The following is a 7,298-nucleotide window of genomic DNA, read 5'->3' as shown; positions in this document are numbered from 1 at the left end:
CTCCAGGTTTGCGTGTGCTTGCATGGTGGGTGGAAGATGGGAAGTCTGGCCGAAGATGGATAGGTTTCTTCACAGAGCATCACCTGGGCAGCAGTGTGGTTTTGGCCATGAAGCCTGTGATGGGCAGAGGAGCAGTGCCCGTCCAGGAAGGGCCCGTGCCAAAGGCAGATGCAAGGCAGAGATGATGATGGGCAAGGAGAGCACGGTACCTGAGACCCCACAGACCACAGTTGGAACTGTTAGGTCGACTGGCAGTATACACAAGTGAAAGGACATCTAGGAGTGGACAGTGGAAATGCAGGAGCAGGGGAAGGAGCACCCATAGGTGGATCTGATGCCCTCGAGGAAGCTGGCTGTGGTCCAAGAGGGATCGGGATCCCTGCTGCCATGAGTTTTTGTCAGGTGGCGTGGATTTCCAGTAAGGAAAAGGAGTAAATTGGGGTATAATTGTGATGCATTATGAAAACAAGGGTTAGACAATGCATAATACAATTCCTTTTTTAAAGTTGAATGCTGAATGGCAGTACTACATCAATAGGCCACCCTAAAACAGAGTAAAATATATGTGAATTCTGGGATATTATACAGCCATTAAAATTTTGCTGATTAAATGGTAAGAACATATGCAATGACATTTATACAAAGCTATACATGTGCAAATTTATATATAAATTTATAATACACAAATTTATAATAAAGAAAATATTCAGCACACGTATATTTGTTTCTCTTAAATTCATAAAGCAGAAATAAGCAGGAAACAGCTCTGAAGATCAGTGGCAATTTCTATCAAGGTCGAAGGGTATCTTAGTCTGGGCTGCTTTAACACAACACCATAGACCAGGTGGCTTATAAACAACAGAAATTTGTTGGCCAGGCGCGGTGGCTCACACCTGTAATCCCAGCACTTTGGGAAGCTGAGGCGGGCGGATCACCTGAGGTCAGGAGTTCAAGACCAGCCTGGTCAATGTGGTGAAACCCCACTTTACTAAAAATACAAAAATTAGCTGGGCATGGTGGTACACACTTGTAATCCCAGCTACTTGGGAGGCTGAGGCAGGAGAATTGCTTGAACATGGGAGATGGAGATTGCAGTGAGAGGAGATCGTGCCACTGCACCCCAGACACAGCAAGACTCTGTCTCAAAAAAAAAAAAAAAACTAAATTTGTGTCTCACTATTCTGGAGGCTGGAAAGGGAAGTCTAAGACCAAGGCACCAGCAAATCTACTGTCTGGTGAGGGCCTCCTTCCTGGTTCATAAATGGTACCTTCTCATTGTGTCCTCACAGAGTGGAAGGGGCTCATTTAATAGCACGAATCTTATTTATCAGGGCTCCACCCTCAGGACCTAATCACCTTCCAAAGACCCCACCTCCAAATACCATCACCTTGGGGGTAAGGATCCCAACATATGAATTGGGGGCTGGTGGGGGAGAACAAGCATTCAGAACATAGAGGAGGGTTACAAGGGATATTTTTCTTCTTGATGCCTCTAAGTCGTTTCTGAATTTTCTCAGAAAATAAAGTATTTGAAAAATCCTTTGACAGCTCTGATTGAGATCATAACCACCATCTTGGTCCACCACAATCAACCGCCACCACACCCATCACCTCTCTCACAGCCCTTCTTCTCTCCCCACTGGTACACACACACCCGCTCACATATGCATGTATACACACACGTAGTCAGTGTCAGTGCCTGGGTCACCACTCCATGCGTAGCATTTATCATCCTACCTGTTTCTGATTCCTGGTTGTTTTGGCCTTAGTGATCTTCCCCTGACACCCAACCTGTGATCTCTAATAACTGAATCCCAGCCACCTTTCGAGGCCCATCAGAAGTGCTACCAACCCCGTGAAGTTTTCCTCCATCCTTTCATGGAGGAAAATTTAGCTGCCTATTCTGTAGCTCTGCAGCACTTCATATCTCTTTTCTGTTCTCACATTGTATCCTATACAGTGATTTGTGTGCATATAGCTTTTCTCCACCCAAGCCTAGCCTTCTCCATGGCTGGAACTCCCATCTTTGTATTTCCGTATCTACTTCCTTCCACCAGTCTCTAGCATCTAGTATCTGCAATATAATAAGCATGCAACAGGTATTTACCGAATTGATTTGAAAATCTTCCCCCAAAGAACAATGAGAGGTGTGGTTTCCTTCTTTCAGTTTGGCCCCTGGGGCTCTTGAATGTGGAAGCTGTAACCTCCCCAGGAAAATGAACAGAAACTAAAGTATCTTTGGAGAAAGACAAAGTCCAGTCTTGTTAAGAATTTAAAAGAAGAGATGAAAAATGTGTTTCTGATCTCTAGGTTCTGCCCACCACGAGGCAGCGAGATTCCGGAAGACAGACCAGAGTCTGGGGAAGGGGATGACAGCAGGAATACAGCTTCACCCGAGGACAGCAGGGTAGGAGAGGTGCATTTAACAAAGTGGTGCTGAAGGCCAAGAAGGAAGCTCCTTCCTCCTCCAGAGTTGAAGCCAAAGCAGAGGCTCTGAAAGCCAAGAAGGCACCGCTGAAAAGAATCCACAGCAACACAAGCACACACACACACAAAAGATCCACATGTCACTCACCTTCCAGCAGCCCAAGACACCAACGCTCCAAAGGCAGGCCCAGGAGGAAGTAGCTTAACCATGCTTCCATCAAGTTCCCCCAGCCACTGAGTCTGCCATGAAGAAGCTAGATGAAAGAAGGTACTTGTGCTCATTGCGGATGTTAAAGCCAGCAAGCACCAGATCAAACAGGCTGTGAAGAAGCTCTCTGACATTGATGTGGCCAAGTCCACATCCTGATCAGCCCTGATGGAGAGAAGAAGGCATATGTTCCACTGGCTCCTGATTAAGATGCTTCGGATGTTGCCAACAAAATCGAGATCATCTAAACCAAGTCCAGCTGGCTAATTCTAAATATGTATCTTTACACCATAAAAAAAAGAAATGTGCACTCAAGGCTTCTTCTCCACCACAGGATGACGTGCTAAGTGGAATGAAAATGAGTGAGAGAAGAGGAGAGGCACCTGTAGTGTTTTAGGAGATAACTAAGTCACTGAGAAGAAGGAGAAGGAATCACTGTGCATACTGGGTCCACAGTCAACACATGCAGGTAACCACAGCCCACTGAGTGGACCCCAGGAAGTAGAATGGAATGTACCCTTGGATCCAGAATCTTCCTCTCCTAACCAATATAATTTTAATCAGAATTTTTGGCAAATCATTTAAATCCAAATACTTAGTTTTATTTTCCCACAATCAGTTCCTAATCTGGTTCTTCACAATCATATCTTAAGCAACCTGTAGTCAATGCAGTCACTAAAATTCTAAGTGGGAAAATGATATCCAGCTTTTTTGTTTACCTATTATTTAAGACATACAGGAACTAAATGCTAACAGTAGTATCTTCTGTCATCCTGCAGCTGGTACTAGAGAGTCTATTTAACCACACTAACATTTTCCTAGGAAGCTACAGTTTTAATATGGAATAATTCAACATATTCATTATCGCCTATTTACACTCATGTAAACCAATGCTCCCTGAGTAACCAAACTTTAAAATGTTAATATAAACATTATGCCTCTTTTAATTGCAATAGACACATTCCTAAGTAACTTAATTCCAGCAAGACCCTTTACCAATAAACAAAAAACACATTTTGGGCAGCTTTCCTGTACAGTACGTAGTAAGGAAGAAAGGAAATGATTTCCATAGCAAGGACCAGCAGGATGACTTGTACTCTCTGGGTTCTGAGGCCATAGTTGTAGATTTAAACTCTCTCCAATCACCAGTTCATTCTCAGAACATCTAGAACCTAAGGGGAGGTTTGAACTTGGCTACCCATGGACTTACGGGTCAGATCTGGAAAGTTATAAAAAGGTGCAAGCCATCAGGGTTTATCTAAATGTTGGCCTCTCCAGAAATTATTTCCATCATGTTGAAGAAGGAAAGGCCCAGGCCATTTTCATGAAGACCAGTTACTCAACTGTCCAGCTCGGCTGGGACCACACAGCCTGCAGCAGGACAGGCCCAGTCATCCCTGGGAGTCACCAAGCACAGGTTGAGGTGACTGGCGTTTGTTTGGATCACTGAAATAATAAGTGATTCCAAAGGAATTTGTTCTTACTAACTAGTTGGATAATTTGATGTGACAGGGTTGCACTCCCACATAGAAAACTGAGAAGAATTCTTGGTGTCAACTGAAGAGACTGCTTGACTTTTTATTACAATGGATTTTCTTTCTCCAAAGCCCAAAGTCTTTTAAGTGTATGTGTATGTGTTCCAATGTAGGCTTTAGTTCACTAATTAGCCGACAGTTACCATAAAATTGCTTTTTTCCTTTCCAACCTTGATGAAGTTGTTACTAAGTCCATCATTACTCAAACCCCATTAAAACTGCTAAGTTTACAGAGGAAAGAGATCTCGAAAAAGATAAGGCTTTATTAATATTTTAATCAGCGTTTTTGGTACAGTATTTATTCCTGAACACCAGCATTTATTCTCACAATACGAGTGTAGTTTAAGAGTTTGGTTTTGAAGGGTTTTGCTTTGGGCACCAAAGCTCCCACCATACTTGTTTTTGCTTTTGTTTTTGTGTTTCAGAAAGTGTATATGAAAAATACTAGCCAGGTCTTCTTTCACCTGGGGACTTGCGTGCTACAGCACACACTTGATTTACGTGGGCAGAACCACTTAATCACTGGGTATGGGCTTCGGTAAGTTTGTGTGGCCCAGCTGTCTTTTTAAATTGATCTTGGGAATAGTTTCCTCTTCCCCTGCAATGGAAAGTAATTGAATCCTTGTCAATATGACATTCATGTCATCACATTGAGTAACACAGAATATATGAGGGTTGATCATGTTTCTCTAAACTTTGGAGAAAAAAAAACAGTAAGAACTATAAACATTAAGTCTACAGGTACTTTGGCGTTCTCCTAAGTGGTCTTCCATTAACACTCTATGACAGTTGGTAAAATCCGTTCAAACATAATTTTTAAGATTGTGTTAACTACACACGTGGAAATTTTAAATATTTATAAAGTGGCTTATATGTAGACTATAAACATTGTTAGGATAAAAATCCTATTATTTATGGAATTAATGAAATAAAGAACAAAATAGTATTTATTCTCTTACCAAGGTACTAACCTTATAAAGGCAAATAGAGACATAGTTAATGTTAGGGCTGGGATTTAACTAAGAAGTTCTAGGGTGGCAAACAAGCCTTCATTTAGAATTTTCAACAGTATACCATCCTTACGATTCCTTCATTTTTCTGTGGTTGCCATAAGGTACATGGTGTTTGCCAATAAGTAATTTTATGACAAGGCCAAAACTAAAATCCAAGCCCCAAGTGACTCTTAGTCCAAAGGCTGTGGAAGTCAATGTGGAACAGTGTCAAAAACCTCCGAATTGGAATTCAGAGAACTCAGATTGGGTGCCTATTTAGTCCCAGTTTTTCACATGGCTAATTTGATATGGATTTAGTAGTTACTAATTCATGCTTAATCATCGATAGTAATTATGAGGAAGCCAGATCCTCTCTGGGCCTGTTTCCTTAACGGAGCACCCAAAGCTCCATTGCCCCTGAACTCCTCTCAACAATGACGTCTTTGCAGCAGTCCAGATCTACAAGCAGAGTGTGGCCCAAATGCTGCATGTATCTTTAGAAGGTTTTTAAGACAAAGGGAGTGGCCCTAAAGGAACTGAAAAGCATGAGGAGACCACTCTAGACCTCAAAGGAGATGCAAAGTTGATGGAAGATTAAAGCTGCTGAAAATAAAGAGAGAAAGGATTCTTTCAAGGCACAGAACCTCAGAATGTCATGAAGTAACCAAGTGAATGAGAAAAATAACCAATAAGATAGACAGGACCATTGCCTTCCATCTGTTGTTGTCTGCTGAATGTCTGTATTTAACGATCATTTGCTGTTGATAATGATTAATTCATGTCACGTTATTTTCTCCATAGGCAAATGCCCTCCTATATTCAAGAGAAAGTGTCCTTGTGAAATTGAATTCGACTACATTCATTAAGATTTAAATGTATCTGTATCTTTTGATGTAACTATAAGCCTTCACTGAGCACTCACTGTGTCCCAAGAATTGCTTTGAATGTTTTCGCTGCACTAATCTTCACAACAGTTCTATGAGTGAACTGCATTATCGACCACATCCTGCAGAAGCACAGAGAAGGTCAGTAAGTGACCAAGCACTGCCCAGCTGGTGAATGATGGAGCCAGGATGCAAACACAGGCAGCTGGAGTCTCCGGCTTGAACTTTTTCACAGCTGCATGTTTATCACATGTATCTGCTCATATTTTATTTCTACCTGGAGTCTGGGAGTATGGGACATTTGGGCATAATGCAGTTACTTTTCAAGAACACACAAGAATTAAAAATATAAAATATCACCTGTGAATCCATGAAGAAAAATAATTGAGGAAGTGATGTCATTTTTTGTAATGTGCTATCTGCTAAATTTGAAAATCAAAGACAAAATTTTCAAGAATCTTTGCCTTGCCACGGATGTAACCATAGTGTTGTGAAGCCAGCAAGATGAGTTACTTCTGCACTTGAAGTAGGTGGACTCTGTACCTCTGGACTTGATTCAGTAATAAATGCACTGCATATCTGGTTAGCAAATTGTGTGCTATTGTTAGGTATAAGGAGCGGAGACTAAGAGGCCGAGCTGTCGCCTTTCACCCATGGCAGTGGCTCAGTTCCTTCATTCACGTGCTCCGGGAGCTTCCCCTTCCAGACAGTATCCTGCAAAAAACCTACTAGTGCTCTCCAGAGAATCATTTCTGCAAGTCCAGTGTTTAATGTTTTTAAATGACAATAGGTGAATGTCAGTACCATTTCCTATAATGGTGTGGCAAAATATTACACGTGGATACATTTTTTTTGTTACCTATCACATAGTAGGCTCTCTATAAATACTGGATAAATTTAATAGATTTGATAAGCAGAAACGAAGAAGCATTTTCTATAGGAATCATCCTCAGACTTCAAGACACAATTTTTGAATATCTTTCTAATAGTTTAATTGATTTTCTTTCATTTTCCAAAATTGATATCTATTATTGCTCACCTATTGGTATAGATCTATAGACAGATCAAATTATTGCGATTTGGAGAGGAGCACTGACAATACAAACCCAGGTTTTTATCCTGTGAGAAAATATCCAATAAGTAATGATGTATTTTTTAAAAGGCCAATTTAACAACAAATCAAAATTCTGTTTTGTTTCAGAAAGAAGAAGCAGAATGATAATTCTCTTAAGGTAATTAAGAATTTTACAAA

This window comes from Piliocolobus tephrosceles, chromosome 15 (genome assembly GCF_002776525.5).
Source record: "Piliocolobus tephrosceles isolate RC106 chromosome 15, ASM277652v3, whole genome shotgun sequence".
NCBI classification, from domain to species: Eukaryota; Metazoa; Chordata; class Mammalia; order Primates; family Cercopithecidae; genus Piliocolobus; species Piliocolobus tephrosceles.
The sequence above is the reverse complement of the archived record's forward strand: the minus strand, read 5'-3'. Positions refer to the sequence as shown.